Raw genomic sequence first — 18,224 nt, 5'->3', positions numbered from 1 at the left:
AAACTTTTAGCAAGAGGCTAATGAAATGCAAAGCTTTCTATAAGACCAGCACCAGCCTTCCTATCAAATCATCTGAAATATTTATTTGCCCTCTTGAATAATTGATAGGGGCATCAGCTCTCCCGGTCAATTGATTTATTAAGGGACTGTTTGGAATTAAACAGCTTAAAGATATTAGATTTAGCAGTGATCTTGCTTGTTAGCATATTCATTTACCTACGGGAGCTCCCATTAGATATTGTTAATACATGACGTCTCTAGTCACGGCCTGTATCTCCTCAAATTGCATTAACGCCAGGCTGTTTAGCCACAGAATAACAGGTTTGATTGAGTGCTTGGGTTTGGTGTAATTAGATTTTCCTAGAAAAGGGGGGACTACTTTAATGCCATATGCATTAAACTAGATATGTCATCAGCATTACTGTAATTGGTGAACAGGAACGCTGGAGACCTGGCTGTATGTGAATGTTTGTGTTTATGGCTCACCCGTCCATTCTTATAGATGGCACATAATAGCTATGCTTACTTACATATGCATGACCCTGAGGGGAAAAAAAGAAAACCTGACCTCTTTAATAAGCATCTCTTTTGAAAAAGGTGGAAAATTCTATCCTGAGTAATGGGATCAATTTTTCGTCTGTTAAAACTGCCAATTATTTCTCTTACTGAAAAGGTCATGTGGCTGGTTAATCAATGATGAAAATAGTATGGGAATATATGTGGGTATATTCATGTGTTTGATTTGCATTTCACTCTAAGACTATCTGCTACAGTTTCCAGTTGTTATCCTGATTGGGGGCCACAAACACACCAGCAGAACTCTCTTTCACCAGTGTTTTCTCTGAGGAATTACACCTTTTTATTGACAGAGATGCATAGAGAAAATGAAATCGTTTCTGGTCACTTTTCCCTTTTGGAGCTAATTCATTGTGTGCAAAAAAGCACTAACTTTGCGCATTAAGGAACAACGTGTCCCCCTGTAACAATCTGTGTACTGGGAGAATCTGGGAGTAAGAATGAAAGTAGTGCTAGACCAATTGAAAGGTAAGCCAATTTTTCTTTCCGATTTCCATGTTCATTTACTCTCTGTCTTCCCTAAGCTGTAAGATAACTTTGGATTACATCTCAAGTATCCACAACTTAAACCGAGAATCCCACTTGAAACTTGCCTTTCTCTTTCTGTGAATCGCCTTTTATACATTAAAGTTATGAAAACGTAATATATTTGGCTGGGCGTGGTGGCTCATGCCTGTAATTCCAGCACTTTGTGAGGCCAAAGTGGGAGGATCACTTGAGGTCAGGAGTTCGAGACCAGCCTGGCCAACGTGGTGAAACTCCATCTCTATTAAAAATACAAAAATTAGCCAGGCATGGTGGTGGGCACCTGTAATCCCAGCTACTCGGGAGCCTGAGGCAGGAGAATCACTTGAACCCTAGAGGTGCATGTTGCAGTAAGCCAAGATCACACCACTAAACGCCAGCCTGGAGAGATATATATACACACAAACATATATACACACACACACACATATATACACACACACGTATATACATACACACACACATATATGCACACACACATATGTATATACATATATACACACACACATAGAAAGCTTTTGTGTATATGTGTATATATATAAAGCTTGCATATACATATATATGTATGTATGTACATATATATACGTATATATACACACATATGTATATATATGCCTTCTTCCCCAGTTCCTTAAGATCTTGATTACACACAAAAAATGAAAAGATTATTTCATTTTATGTTACACATATATCAATAAGTAATAATCAAATTTATAAGTAACCTTGTTATCTACAAGACAGGGACACATAGGTTGTCCTGTTTATGGTGATCATGTCTACGTTTGGTTAAAGACGCTGAGGCTCCGGGAGATGAAGCTACTTCTCTGAGTTCACAAAGCTAATAAAAGCCGAATCAAAATTTGAATCACTTTAATATCCATGCCCTTTCCACTATAACATGCTGCCTACTTAATGACATTGACAGTGATCAGGTATTTTTTTTGAAGCTGACTTCTTAATGCAAAGGAGGAACCTAGATTGGTTTAATTTTGGTGATCAGATAGGCTAATTTAAATGGCCATCACCTTGGCAGGTGTGTAAGATTGATTTTTAGGGTAAGGAGGAGTTTAGGGAAGGGATAATCACAGTTCACAGACTGATGTCTGATATTTGAGGGAGATGGTGAAAGGGGAATTAGAAAGCTTAGTAAGTGGCTTGGTGTCCTTTAAACTCTGTATAGGTGACTTTGACTCTCTTAACACCAGAAGTATTTTCCTGGGGTTGAAGAGCAGTGGCAGCTCCAATTCTTATATAGAAGGGGATTAGGGTAGCAATCATTGGAAGGAACCTTTTTTAAAACTATTTCTACATAGCCAATACCATGCTTTTACTAGGATTGGAGACCCACGCAAATTATATGTCAGAGTTTAAAGAATGGCCCCAACCCCCACTTCTGATCGTACCCATCTGATGAGAGAGGAGGAAGGCTGGCAAAAAAGCAAGAGTTGCCTGAAATTCAATTCCACTGACAATTTGTAGGACTGACGTGATCCTGCTTGGCTGTAAACAAAATTAGTGTAAAGATAATTATGAAAGAAGTCTGCTCTAAATTTGAGATGACTTTCTAGATCTCCAAGTGAACGTCTCATAGCAAAATGATTCCTCAATTTTTAGAAAAGCTTATGAACAATGAATTACATCAGTGATTACCCATGAGTAAAGGTGAAATTAAATGGGAGTAAAGAGGTGTTTGAAACTATTTTATTCCATCAAATTACCACCTTAGGATAGTTTCAACATTATTTGTCATTTCTCAAACAGATTCATAACGGGACACATTTTCCCTAATAATAGCTGTGTATTGGGTTTGTCTATGAATATAAAGACTAATGAAAATGCCACTTCCTTGAAAGGGAGTTTGTTGGAAATTAGAACTTAGCATTGACATAAATTTATTTCTCTTACTGGAAAAAATATACACACATATGTGCTTATTTGTATATATCTAATACTATATAATATAATATATAAAATAACAGATAGCATCTGGGTGCGGTGGCTCATGCCTATAATCCCAGCACTTCGGGAGGTGGAGGCAGGCAGATCCCAAGGTCAGGAGATCAAGATCATCCTGGTTAACACAGTGAAACCCCGTCTCTACTAAAAATACAAAAAATTAGCCAGACGTAGTGGCAGGCGCCTGTAATCCCAGCTACTCAGGAGGCTGAGCAGGAGAATGGCGTGAACCCTGGAGGTAGAGTTTGCAGGGAGCCAAGATTGCGCCACTGTACTCCAGCCTGGGTGACAGAGCGAGACTCCGGCTCAAAACAATAAATAAATAAATAAAATAAAAAATAACAACAACAACAAAAAAACAGATAGATCAATCGATACTATAATTGGATGTAAGGGAAAGTGATGACTGTCAGTGATGAGACTATAAACTGGTTCCCAGATTTGGACAAAAAGAGAGCCATGAATTAGCTTGGCACAGTAGCACCAGCTACTAGGGAGGCTGAGGCAGGATGATCAATTGAGCACAAGATTTTTGAGGCTGTAAGTTCTATGATTGTGTCCATGAATAGCCACAGCATTCCAGGTTGGTCAACATAGTGAGACCACATTTCTAAAAAACAATAAATAAACAAATAAAAATGAGAAGGGCAGCTGTGAATTATTCCGTGTTGTTGGAAATTGTTCATGGCCTCATAAGGGGGATAACTTTCAAAATAGCATTTGTTTGGGACAATCTTGCATGTTTATATTAATTAAATGTGAAAATATTTTTTAAAATTCCCTAGAAAGGTTATTGTTATTTTTGAGGCACACACAGTGGGTTTCATGGACATGCAACTAGAGCAAGTTTCTATTCAGTATAGTCTTTGGCCACCTGCAAGCCCTAGGTGCAGGCTTGGGGAAGGTCAGGATAGGTGTGTGCTGTGCTGTCTTGGGGCAGAGGAAGGTGGATACCAGCCCTGCCCAGCTCCTGCAGCATTAGGGTACATTCAGAATGCCAATTGGCAGGTACCAATTCAGATACCTAGCACATCCTGAAAGGGAAGTTGCAATCTATTGGGAGTGAGGGTTGGCTGCTCTCCCTGTGTTAGAGTTCAGTCCTTGGGTAGGGGATGTCTGGGTCCTTGTCGAAGTCCCACATTTTAACTTTTCACTGGGCCCTGCAAGTTAAGTAGCCACTCCTTCACAGACACACTCACACAAAGGCTCACCACGATGATCACTGTCAAACATTAACCAGAATCACTACCTCAAGACACTTCAATAACTTTGAATGCTCTTACCACAACTCCCATAAACAAATGCAAACACAATTTAGACTGAGAAATAATAAACTTTATAATGGGTTAATGATTTGCCTACGTTTACAGAATTTCCTTAATACATTTGTTGTTAAGAGGGAAACAATTAAATGCTAGTCAAAATCCCTGGAGATAGTGGGCTGGCAAATAAAATAAGTTAAACACCTTTATAGGGCTCAGTTTCCTAAAAACAGCAGCTAGTGAAAAGCAACTCAATTTATCATTGGAGAAACTGTCAAAATCTGTGTCCCCACCAAATCTCCTGTTGAGATCTAATCCCCTGTGTTGGAGTTGACCAAAGTAGAGATTCTTAATGGCCAACAAAGATTTTGATACCTCTGTGAATATTATTTATTACTGTCATTTCTACTGTTGTTATTACATTCTGCATTTGAAAAAAAAAATCAGAGTCCATGGATTAATTTCTACCTCTACTGCCCACATGGTTGTATACCCATAACTGCACTTACACTCTTCCTTTTCTCTTTCTTCTTCGTCTTGGGCTTTTCCTCAAGTCTTTATTTCCTCTTCCCTTTGCCGTGTCTTGTTTCCAACACGCAGTGTCATCTATGAACACTGATCAGCATTCCTGCAGGGACTACACTTGGTGAAGATGCCCTGTGCCCCTGTGTTAGGCCATTCTTCATTGCTATAAAGAAATACCTGAAGCTGCGTAATTTATAAAGGAAAGATATTTAATTGGCTCACAGTTCTCCAGGTTATACAGGAAGCATGGCTCTGGCATCCACTTGGTCTCTGGTGAAGCCTCAGGAAACTTACAGCCATGGCAGGAGGGTTTCGAAAGGAGGAACAGTCATCTCACATGGCCAGACCAGGAGCATGAGTGAAGGGGGTAGATATCACACACTTTTAAACAACCAGATCTCCCGTGAACTCACTCCTCATCAAGAGGCTGGCTCCTTAAGCCATTCATGAGAGATCCGCCCCCGTGATCCAAACATTTCCCTCAGGCCCCACCTCCAACCCAGGGGATTACATTTCACCAGGAGATTTGGTGGGGGCACAGACTTTGAGTTTCTCCAACGATAAATTGAGTTGATTTTTACTAGCTGCTGTTTTTAAAGGTGTTTGAGAAATAATCCATACAATATTTGGCAAGTTCCTTTGAGGACTATCATCTATATATGTGTGGACATTAAGTCTCTGAGGGTTGGCCTTTTTTCCTTTTGATTAAAATGTCCTGCTTGGACTCGTCTTCATTCACTTTGAATCATTCCATTTTGAACCAGGATCGAGTTGGGTGGGCTAAGGCTACATGCAGTTTCGTATCGGGGCCTGACAGGGTGCAGTGGCTGCTCAGGAGTCCGCTAGTTCACACAGTCCATACTTCTGATTCACAGTCAGCCTGGGAGTTGCTGCCAGCCCTAGATCCCCATTTGTGGAGTTCATTGGTCTTTTTCCTTGTCTGTTGTGTGACCCTGCACTCAGAAGACCTCATTCTGCTTGTTTCTGACCATTTCTCCAAGTTGTCAGGGTCTTTTTGAATTATACTCCTGTATACTAGAGTTCCAGTCAACCTTCTCTGCTGGGTTCGAAGCACAGGCACAATGCCTACGCTCCATGTAAACACATTTTCATGGTGAAAGCTACAACATATTTTAAATTATTATGGTTGTAGCATTATATAAAAAAAATTAAAAGCATGAAATTATGTAATTGTATTTACATATGACATCTGTCTATATCTATACATAGGAAGATCAAAGGGTACATATATATGTATACTTGTGTATGTAGGATTTATTCTTCTGACTCAAGAAAGCAATCTGATGATGTGACATGTTTCTACTAAACAGCACACATCAAGACATGTTATGCTGCTTCTGTTTATCCCACCTATTGGAGGGTTTAGATTATGTTCTGCACATTGCTGAATCAGACAAATAAGGAATAGATGTTAAATTGAACAACCTACTGCCTACATTCATTGCTTGATGTTTTATTTAGAAAGCCAATTCTCAATGCAAGTCCAAAAAAAAAAAACTGAGAGAAATGAATATCCAGAAATATTCATTTCATTTTTCAGGAAAACAGCATCTCCCCTTCAAGGAACATGAATTGTTCTTTCTCCTTAACTCTTCAGCCAACTCCCTCTGGATCTCAAGTTTGGCTCTATTGCTTGGTGTTTCTTTTTTTTTTTTTTTTTTTTTTTCTGTGTGTGCGTGTGTGTAGGGAGGAGAAGCATGTGTCTGAGGTGGCGACAATAGTCGCAGAGCCAGAGCCTTAATCACTGTTTACTGATTTAGTCCATTTTACTAGCAGGCAGTGCTTTTCCAGAGAGCTGTTTTCCTGGCGGGGTGCAACGACTGCTTTCAGGGGCAAAAGTATGTGTCTTGAAGTTGTCTGGCTCACTCTCCCTGGCACTCACTGCCTTGCCACCCTTGGCAGGGCCGCTGCACCCAGGCAATGGGCCGGCGTGTCCGCCTCTGCCTCTGACGGTGCTCATCTGGCGGTAGTGTTAATGAGAGCTGGATGAAAGCAGGAGGCAGGGCACAGAGGACCCACCGGGGCGACCAAACAATACCAGAGCCAGCACGTTTCACACTGTGCCTCTGCTCCTGTGGTGAAAAGAATTGAAAATGACAGATCGAGGATTTTGCCTTCCCCTCTGATAGGCTTTTTTGTTTGGTTTGTTTACACTGCTTTGGGGTTGGGTGGCTGCTATTGTTGTTGCTGTCTTTCCTCTCTGCTTTTTCCTTACAATTGTGTACTTGTTACACTTAAAATGGTGGCTTAGAGATGAACAAGAAAAAGGGCCAGTTAGGAATTGTTCATATTTCTTGAATAGTTTATATTTGTCACTTTTAATAATCTCCATCTCTCTACTCCCATGTGTCATGGTCAACACCTGAACTCCTCCAGTGACTTGCAAATTCAGAGAATTGTGGAGGGGGGCTGACCTGTGAAATTAGGTTTGCCGGACAAAAGATAAGTGGGTGATGTGAGTGTTGGAAAAACTTTGTGGGTATTAGTGTAAGTGTGTGAACATCAAAGTGTTGCATGGCTCTTCTAGGTAACTACTCCCAGGACCAATCAAACGGCTGTAATGCATCCCCATTGGCATATCTCATATTAGAGTCCATTCAGGGCAAGAGGAACATTCGTCAGACATAGGGGTCTTTGTTGGTCCCAGGCCTGAGAAAATTCGAGGGCGTGGCTGTAAGCTCGGGGTGGAAGCCAGGACTTTGTCTAAAGGGAAACTTGCCAGCAACATGAATTGCTGACATCACGATAATCCCCAAAATAACAAACTCCCTTCTCTCTCACGCTTCTTACTCTTCTGCTGTCCAGTCCAGATGTTTTGGAGGGTGATTTCCAGTCTTGCGCTTTCTGTATTTTTTTTTTAAATTGAAGGAGTTGTATGTGCATCCCAAATAAAATGTTCAACATTAGATTGAAAAACCATCATTCCATCATTATAACCATTGCAGTCAACCGTAGTGACTGCCATGAGACGCCAAGTGCTTTGAAACTTCCTACACTGGCATCCTCATTCCCCTACAGTCCAGGCTACCCTCCTGCCTGACCATTCACTGAAACTCTCAGTGGTGCCCAGTGGGCCATCATCGTCCTCTTCCTGTCACCTGCATTACCTACCAGAGACTCAGTGCAGTTGAGCCATTTCTCCTTTCCAACACTCTCTTTTCCCATTTAATAATTATTCCTATACTCTCCCAGTCTCCCATAAACTCACAGGACTCAGTGAGATTGGGGAATTATGTGAATGTCCATGGAGCATCTTGAAAACATTCGTTGTAAACTGTGCTTGCTATCTTAAAACACTCTCTACATACTTCAAGCATCAGTTTAAGAAAGCGTGCTGCTTTTAATTCAGTAGTATTTATCAGGGCCTATGCTAGAGAAAGATTCCTTTCCAACTTCAATAAAAACCCTCTGATTGCTATATAATCATCATTATTAATATTAATAATAATGCAAATAAAGTGTCCCTAATGCCTTTATAAGTAGCCATCAAATGATGACATTTCTAAGGACTAAGATTTGGAAAATCAGAGAAACGTCTGGTAAAGTGAAGTCTCCAGTTTTGCTTTTAACCCTACTTGTCACCATCCTTACCTGTGTGAAAGGGAATTGATTTCACGTGTGTTGATATTATGTGCAGTTGACAATCCCCCAGGTGTACATAGTCAGAACCTTTAGTGGCACAGAGACAGATACAGAACCGCATTTTCTGCTCTCTGTAATTGTGTAGGTAAGGGATACCACAAAAAGGACTCTGCCCTGCCTGGGATGTTGTTACAGAGATTAACATCTTTGCTGGAAAATTCAAAGCAACGTGGATCTAAAACAAACTGTAAACATATCTCAAAAGTAGACACCTCTAAGTGAATCATAACAGTCATGTGTGACACTGGTCTGGATTTTTGCAGAAGGACTGAATTATCACAAGAGCGCTCTAGTCTTTACAAATCTCAACAACATCGTCTCAACTTCAAAGTTGTTATTTTCTGTTTTTCAACTCAAAGTAGATAATATCTGAAATGAGGGAGAGAGAGTGGGAGAGAGAGAGAGAGAAATGAAGTAAGAAAAGGAAAGGAGGAGAGATCACCTTTAAAGCTTTTCTTTTCTCTTTCTTTCAAATGACACAATAGAATTTTTTTTTTTTTTCCTAAAGTTGTATTAGGGATTCACTTAAGCAGAAATGAACTGTAATATGCAAATAGTTCTAATTGGACTGCTAATAGAGCGTGTCTCTGTTGTTTTTTTGTAGGGAGTTTTATGCCTATGTAATCAGTGCAGACAGCCGTTAAGTAAATGAAGAGGCAACTAACAATGTCAGAAAAGAGACCGGGCGGTTCCGGCTGACACTACCCTAATCTTCCAGGACCCATTAAATGGCAGTTTCAACGCATTACCTACCATAACATCCTTGAATATCACTGATTTTATTTGCAGTATCAAACATTCCATTTCATGCCCCATTAACAGTGGGAGCCTGAGCTTTTTGACGCAGCTAAACATTTTACTAACTACCTGGACTAAGTAACCAATTAACTTTTGGAGACAATACGGCCAATTAAGCGCGAAAAGGTAAGGCTGTCATCCCCCACGAAAATTGAATTTCCTTTTCCTGATGGCACTTATTGTCGCCGTTCAATTGTTAATGGAGATTCGGTCCCTATTAAAGTATGAAGGCAAAGCGGAATGGAAAAGTTCAGAGGACTTGGTTCCTAAAGAGTAGGTCACAAAGTGTCCCAACTGGCCACTAATTCAGTTAACTTTTCTTCATGCCAGATTACTTATTGGATGCGACTGGAACAGGGCTCTAATATGACATTCTGTGATAGTACATTGTGCAATCTGGTAGCTTGAGAGGAACCCATAGGCCCAGGGCGGTAGTTTGGGACCTTGTATGGGAGGTTTTGGGGGGGAAAAAAAAAGTTATCCATTTTCATTTTTGTTTTTGTTTTTTTTTGACAGCAGAAATATCAGTGTCCGACAAGATATTGCCCTGGTTATCACTGGCTTGGACTCTTCAGAGAGAAAAACAAATCCATGTATGGAGAGGTGGGCTCCAAATTAACCCTCTGTGGTTTGGGAAGTCATTTTCTAAATGGCAGACAAGGTCTCGGGTGGTGATTCTGCTATGTGGATTTGACTCCAGTTGACTGGAATGGAGCACAAGTAATGAACTTGGATATCACATTTTTGAAAGCTTGAGGCAAATTTTATCCCTTTGGTAGATGTCTTTCATCTTTGAAGGTACAGAAAAAAATTTGTCCTGGAGGGCATCTTCCACAGGCCTTGTATAAGTGAGAAACATGAAGCTGATATAGAGTCAGAAACTAAACACTGAACTCAGATTTATCTATCTGTTAAACACACACACACACACACAATCAAATAGCTTTGTGAAAATGCAACTGTTCTCAATAGGAAGAGAAATCAAGAATTTTGAAAAGCAGGTAAAGAATAGACTTCCAATGATGGTCATTTGAATCTGACTTTAATACAAAAATGTTAATGCTTACATATGTAATGTTGTCAAATTATTCCTAGAGCAATACAATTGTTTAACATTTATTTGAAACCTGCTCACATACATTTAAAATCTGATTTGGGCCTGAAAACTCATAAGTAAAGCAGTGATCTAAGTTGTGCTTGAAATTATTAATTTCCTGTATTGTTTAATGGTAGAGGTATTTGATCCCCATAGAACAGCTGTTGAATTGTCATGGGAAAAAAAAATTCATGTATTCCATTGCTATGTTAGTATTCTTGATTCATAACTTTTTTATGTTGTTTCTGCCAGATTCTGTGATGATGGAAAGCAGGAACAAAAAGAATTAATGTTATATACTCTCAGGTTTAGATATTTTTTGAAGAATTTGATGAGGATTGTTACTTCCAAAGAAGATTTGAATAAGAAATAGTTCTATGTTAATATGGACCAATTAATAACATTGATTGAAATTTCTTTTTGAAATTTTTCTTGGATTTTAATATCTTTTCTCAAGAGACACAGTTTTCTTTACAGAAGTGATTGCTGTGGGCTATTTATTTTAGCCATTTTCCCATGGCAGTGGATGATTTAAAAATGATTACAATAGTTTGAACTTCCTGTTATTTAAGATAGAGGAGTAAAGCCAGATCTCAAATGCTTCCCACTCCCTCCCCCTGACATCCCTACAAGAGAATAATTAAAACAAACAAGCAATGATAAAACTACATCAGCAGTACTCAAACTGTGGAAAGGGCTGGTGGCCAGAAGCTTCCAATCATCCACATCACTAAGTAAAGATGGCGGGAGATATTACACGAAGCGCCAAGCGGGGAGGTGCCGCAAAGCCTTAGGGTCAGCTGAGGTGGGCAGAGAGGCATACAGTTGTAGAGAGACCCACATGCGGTTCCTCCCAGCCTTTTGCACAATCAGGGGAGAAGCCAAAAGTCTTTTGCCACTTGAGTTAATAGAAGTGAAAATGAAGAGGAAAGTAAACAATCAGTGCTATCGCTGGTACAAAGTTTCCAGGGGCCCACACTGTACCGCCTACTAGAGTCAAGTAGGTCCCTGAGAAACCAATCTTGAAAATAGACATTTAACAAGAGGAAAGGGCAGATACTCGTTGTAACCACTGAGGTTGCAGCAAATTCTCAGGCTACCGAAAATTCATCACTCAAGTGTGGCTCTTAGAAGGGGATACAGGAGGGGAGAGGGGAAAGTGACTAATTATATAGCAAAACAAAATAAAACAAAAATCCGGATCAATCAATCAAACTATAAACCATTTACAAAAAAAATAATGAATTGTTTTTAATCATCTGGGGATGAGTAGATCTTCCTAATAAACACAAAATTCACATACTAGAAAATGCTAGATACATGTGACTAAAAATATTATGGATAACAAGTACACACCGTCATGTTTAGAAGTCTAAGGAGAGTCAATCCAGGGAAAAAATAATTCATCTTTTCACAAAGGTCTATTATTTTAACTAATAAAAGCTCAAACAAATCAATAAAAAAGATAGAAAACTAGCAATTTACAAAGAAGTAAATACAAATGGCCAATAAATATATTTCAATTCTCAGTTTTACTCAGAATTTTTTAAATTGCAAATTAAAATAACAGCAGGTTACCATTTTTTATCTCTCTGATGAAACGAATGCTAAGGTTGGTTTCTCCCCAGTGCTGAAGTGGGTGGAGCCAGGCTGCCACTTTCTATAAACTTTCTGAGTGGCAATTTACTAATGCATTTCCATATTTAAAAAGAGTCCTCTACTAGGAGTGCTATAAGTTACACAAACAGAAATACACAGTTATGCATATACATACATATACATATATTTAACTTTCATATATAATTTAAATATGTATTATATGTATTATATACATATCAACTTTATGTATCTAAGACACACATATATTAATTGTATATATATATTTTACAAAAGCATTAAAAATAATTTTGGCAATAACCAAAGTATCTGCCAATAAAGGGGTGTTATATTATAATAAAGTCTGCTGAATAGAAAGATTGCTAGATACATTAAATAAAAAAATAAAGTGCACAATGATACACTTTTCTGAAAAGAAAGATTGCTGATATGTTAAATTAAAAAAAATCAAGCGCAACAGGATTGTTTTCTGATGTGTACATAATATTTTTCATTAAGTATATATATATTTAGATATGTACACACATTTTTCATATAGACACAAATTTTTCATATATATTTATTTCTACTATTATAAATAATATAAGCAAATCTATGTATATCTCCATGTGTTTTGCATAATCTAATACATTCACGAATGTTTAGGGCCTCTGGAATAAATCATAAGAAATTATGTATGCTAGTTGCAGTTAAAGTCTGGTGGGGGTTGTTATAAAAAAAGGATGTTACTTTTTACTTTGGATATTCTGAGTTTTTAAGTTATGCACATGTATTGTTTCATATTATAAATTAATATCCACATTGTTAATAAGAGGGCTCAGCTTCTGGGCACATTTTGCTTATTTGACTGTTTTCCTCTTGATATTTTTCACTAGAAACAATCAAAATCACTTTTAAAATAGTTTTTTTCTTGCTCCCTATGTGATTGTAGAAAATTTAGAAAACAGGCTTTTCCTATCAGGATGAGCACAGATAATTTGTGTCTATGGACATTCTGTGAAGGCCCATTGTGTCGAGCAGTGTATTAAAACATAAACATGGCTCTTCCCCCAAGAAACTTACATTTTAGTGAGGGGTATATATATTCCAGTGAAGTATACAAACGATTATAAAAGGGTGTGTTTAATGATCCTTTAAGGGCACTTACAAGATTTCTGTGACAAGATATAAATGAAATGCCTCATCGTGTTTAGGCTTGAATTAATATTTAGCTTTTTGAAATAATATTTTCTGACTAATAAACTAATATAGTGCTCATTTACTAAACTTAGAAAAAATGCAGACAAGTCAAAAAATTCCCAATTTGAACAGTTTTGTATCTTGCTTTTGCAGTGAACATTTAAAAAAGGAAATTAGGTAAACAGCTAAGCATTCAATGAAGGCTCAGAACTAATATAACTACTACAATTATATCTTTCTCGAGACATTGTATCATAAGCATTTCTTTATGGCAATCAATTATCTTTGAAAGCATAACATATATGATTCAGTGATACAATATAACTTATTTGAACAGTTCATGGTTGTTGGACAATCATTTTGAACTTTATTTTTTCCCATACATATTTTTAGCTGTGACTTACATAGGCTCTTTAATGACACCTTATGTATATATTGCCATCCTAATGAAGTTGTACCTTTTCTGAGAAGGGAAATTATGAGATGGAGGTGGCCATATGGTGGAACTGGAAGAGGCAATACACTCACAGGCCTCCAGTTACCGTCCATACACTACCTTTGGCTTCTCAAACAAGCCTCTTCCACTTGGGACATTCTGAATCTCCTGAATACACATTCAGGTGGGAAAAACCTGCATTATAAAAATAGTATAAGAACGTGCTCTGAAACCTGAATGTATTAAATCATTAGTTGGATTTTTGTTTGTTTGTTTGTTTGTCTTAAGACACTTTGGACTGGCAACCATGCACAACAAGGAGAAAGGAGATGAGTTTGCAGGGCCATTCCAGAAATGAGCAGTTAAATAGACATACAGTGGCATGGGCTTGAAGTGAAGTGAACACCATAGGCATAAAAGGGCAGTGAGAGATGTGAACGAGCACTAGGTGGGACCTGTGATTGGCTGGATTGGTCCTAAAGCACAGGGCATGAAGGAAAAGATCTAATGGGACTGCTAAGTGTTAGGGCTGCAAATCTTTATAAGATGATCTTAACAAATAGGGATAAATGAGAAGGGTAAGAGAAGTTAAGAAAGCATTTAATGACAAACACGAAGTCACCAATTATTCAGGTAAGTTGAGTTACAATTTGATATAAGAGGCAGGTGAGTCTCTTAACCATTTTCAGCATCCAAGGTAAATAAATATGACCGTTGTAGTTGAAGCAACTAGAGAGCCAAGGTCTGACATCCCAGATGCCTGCCAGCAGACTTCTAATCTCCATCCAGAGAAAGATGACTGGGCTTAACACAAGTCAATACCTGTGGACAAAGATAGAAAAGAGTCTACATGAATGAAGAGAGCTGTGAACATACTGAAAATTGAGTGAGCCAAGGTCTTTACAGTGAAGTATACTTTACAAGATCCCTCAAAGTTCTGAATATGGGGGTAGGGTTATAGAACCATAGAAAAATGGGAGACATGGAAGGGGAGGTTTAGACGTTTTTCTGTTATGAGATTGAATTCATTCAAAGTCACTTAGATTGTAATAATGAGGTTCATTTAAGACCTAGGACTTGCTGAAATAATATGGTTAAAGCCATGAGACATTAAGATTGTACTTGCCATAACAGAACCCGTTTGGGCTATTATTAATCTAATCTCATAAGTGCACATAATACCCAAGCAAGCAAACCAAAGCTTTGAATTCAGTTTACACTAAGAGTAAGAATATCTCATGGGCTTTTCACCGGGATTCTCTGTACCATTAAGCAATTACTAGTGGCTAGAACACTACTAGCCCACATGTCGCTATTCTGGTTAGGGGATTTTCTTGCCTGCCTGACTAAATCTTCCAATTAAATGCAATGGTAGTACATTCATTTCAGTTCTTCACTCACAATGCACAGTGGAAAGTATTGTTACTTCAAGTAAACAGCTTTAGGAGCTGTTGAACCACAGACATAGCATTTCTGGTTTTTATCATTCCGGCCAGCGGTAGGATATCATTGTGTAACAAGCAAAGGTGAGGCCTGGAGACAAAGGCAGTCTTTTTTATTGATATAGCAACATCTTTATCAACAAAGTTGCTATATCCAATGACTCCTTTCTTTTTCTGTATCTGTAAGTCAGAGACAGAGTTATATTTAAATTTGCTCTACTTAAAGTTCGACAGAAATTTAAAGCCCAAGGAAGGTCAAACTAGCATAAAGTCTCTCCTACAGTGTTCCTTAGAAATAAATTAAAATTTATTTTAATTTGTAAATAAAATATTATAATTAACAATTATTTCACTTCTAAATACAATCATATGGTAATAATTATTATATTATGTATATGGGTTTTTTCAAAAACATGATAGATTTATGCCTAAAAATTAATACATTTAGTGGTGGAACCAATTCTTGAATTAGTTTTAATTATTTACAGTAAAGATTTTTTCATGATGATATATAGGATCAGTGTACAACCTTTCTGTAAATCTTATAAAACAGTAGAGAATGACTATCTCTGAAACATAGTGTAGTGATTAAGCATGCAGGCTATTAAAATAATAATTTCTGAATTCACACCATAATTCTAGCATCAACTAGCTTTGATTAAATTTACTTATCTTGTCAATGCCTCAGATTTATCTGTTTAAAAAAAGCAATAATAGTACTTACCACACAGAGTTATTGTGAGAATTAAATGAAATCCTAAATTATAGAACGTACCATATTAGTTTAATCATTTATAACCAAGTGCACGTTTTTGAACCCTAGGGACTATAGTAATGGTACAAGATAATGAACACATAAATATTCCAGAGGATTTAGATAAAATCATAGATAATGGTAGCTCCTCCTCTTTTTTTTTTTTTTTTTAAAAAACTAGAGTCAAGGATATATGGGCTATATTTATAGATTTTCATGATATAATCACAGAACTTACTAGAATCCCTGGAAAAGTTCCTCATGGTGCTACAACCTGAGGTGGACAATGAATTTGAAGCCCCATTGATACGACAGAAGACCTCAGTTACTATAGAAAGATTTACTAATCATAAACGTGAATTGGATAAGTGCATAATCCATTTATATGTGAAAACTTCCTCCTGGTGCCCACCTCCATACAACTCGTAGAATATTAGACATCTCCGAAACTCTTTTATAAATGGATGGTAATATTTTTCTCTGTCTGATGTTTAACTTGATAATTTAAGACTAGTAGGAGTGTCAGAGTCAAATTTGTGGTATTTTCAGCTTCTTGATAATGTGCTATCCTACTCATAAAAAATCAAATACAGGCCAAGCGCAGTGGCTCACTCCTGTAATCCCAACACTTTGGGAGGCCGTGGTGGGCAGATCACAAGGTCAGGAGTTTGAGACCAGCCTAACCAACATGGTGAAACCCTGTCTCTGCTAAAAAATACAAAAATTTGCCAGGCATGGTGGCACGTGCGTGTAATCCCAGCTACTCAGGAAGCCGAAGCAGGAGAATTGCTTGAACCCAAGAGGCAGAGGTTACAGTGAGCTGAGATCGTGCCGCTGAGATCCAGCCTGGGCAACAGAGCAAGATTCCGTCTCAAAAAAAAGAAATCAGATATAATACTAATTCTTTATTGTTGCACACACAAATCCTCCAGAATTGCATATTAGACTCCCCTTTCTCTATTACTTTAGGCATGCATAAGGTCCCAGGGTCTCATTGGGGTGGGGCAGGCACAGGTAGAAAAACTAAGAAACAAAAATTCTTCAGCAGTATGATCATTTTTTAGATTTACCTAACTATTCAGACATACCAAACTAATACAATTAACTCAAACTTTTGCTTCTTTTTTCCTAGGGAGACATTAGTATTACACAGTGTAAATTATTGGAGGGTTTCCTTCTGTTCCGCAACTTTTTTTTTTTTCTTGGTTGAATCTTTAACTTTAAAAAAGAAGCACCAAATAATTATTTCAGTCTTGCTGTTCGAAGCCAAGAGTGATGTTCAGTGGTAAAAGTTTTGGGGGCCTAATAGGAGAAACACTATCTCCCATTATGAAATTTTATAACTGTTTCTTCGTACTTATTTCCCAAACTAAAAGCCTTATTCTTTCCCTTAGAGCCTGGCCAGAATGGAAAACTGCAAGGTTCAAATCCTGGAGTGCAGAAGAAGCATTAGGCATTGACCCTGTGTCTTCCTAATAGATCTGCAAAGTGCTTTGTTCCTGGAAATCATCCGATGAGTAGTTCAGTGCTATTGTATATCTTGTTAGAGCAGCAGAAGTGCCACAAAATGAACTAAAATCTCCCTGCAGAGTTGCTGTATCATATGCTGAGAACATTCTGAACTTTCAACAAATTCATGTTACGATCCTGGGTAGCCATGGTTAAATCTGTACAAGGGTTAAATGAGAAATATGAGTCTGCTGTTAAGTGTCTTCTGAGAGTGACAAAGCTCTCTGGCCATAAGGGATGGGAGAGGAGGGATTTCTTCTCAGCCCTTCCAGCCTTTTCCAGCTATATCACAGACAGGAGACATAATGCAAAGGGGCTCAGACATTGACTTCCTGGATCCTCACAGCCCCAGGCATTGACACCCCTCTACCTGACTTTTCCCACACTGTAAAATGAGGATACTCCTATATTATGGAGTTTATTGTGATAGCTAAATAGAGAGGAAGGACATCTCATTTGTTTTAACTATGCGGTTTCCTGTCTATCTATCCCGTCAACCTATCAAATCAATCAATCTATCAATCTATCTGTCTATCCCTGTCAATCTATCTATCTATCTATCTATCTATATCTATCTATCTATCTATCTATCTATCTATCTATATCTGTCTATATCTATCATGTGTCTATCATCTATTCATCTATCAGCTATCATCTGTGTATCCCTATCAATTAATCTATCTACCTGTCCATCCACCCATCTATCTCTATCATCTATCATCTATTCATCTATCACTTATCATCTGTCAATCTCTCACTTATCATCTGTCAATCCATCTACCTACCTATCAAAAGCAACACATCTTCTTCCTGACTTTAAAAACATTTAAGTGGACCAGGCGCGGTGGCTCACACCTGTAATCCCAGCACTTTGGGAGGCCAAGGT

At 38.0% G+C, this 18,224-nt stretch overlaps 1 long non-coding RNA gene across 1 annotated transcript in view; it reads left to right on the top strand.

Annotated features, from left to right (window-relative positions):
* The window catches only part of LOC103886047, a 31,493-nt gene extending 13,488 nt beyond the window's left edge, over window positions 1-18,005 (top strand). Inside the window, exons 3-5 of the long non-coding RNA XR_649449.3 lie at window positions 9,112-9,431; window positions 9,822-9,908; window positions 17,224-18,005. This is a non-coding gene — a long non-coding RNA (uncharacterized LOC103886047). The remainder of the gene's footprint in view (window positions 1-9,111; window positions 9,432-9,821; window positions 9,909-17,223) is intronic.
* The last annotated feature ends 219 nt before the right edge of the window (window positions 18,006-18,224 follow it).

Source organism: Papio anubis, chromosome 7, assembly GCF_008728515.1.
Source record: "Papio anubis isolate 15944 chromosome 7, Panubis1.0, whole genome shotgun sequence".
Lineage (NCBI taxonomy): Eukaryota > Metazoa > Chordata > Mammalia > Primates > Cercopithecidae > Papio > Papio anubis.
Note: the sequence above shows the minus strand (reverse complement) of the source record. Positions and strands in the feature narration are given on the sequence as shown.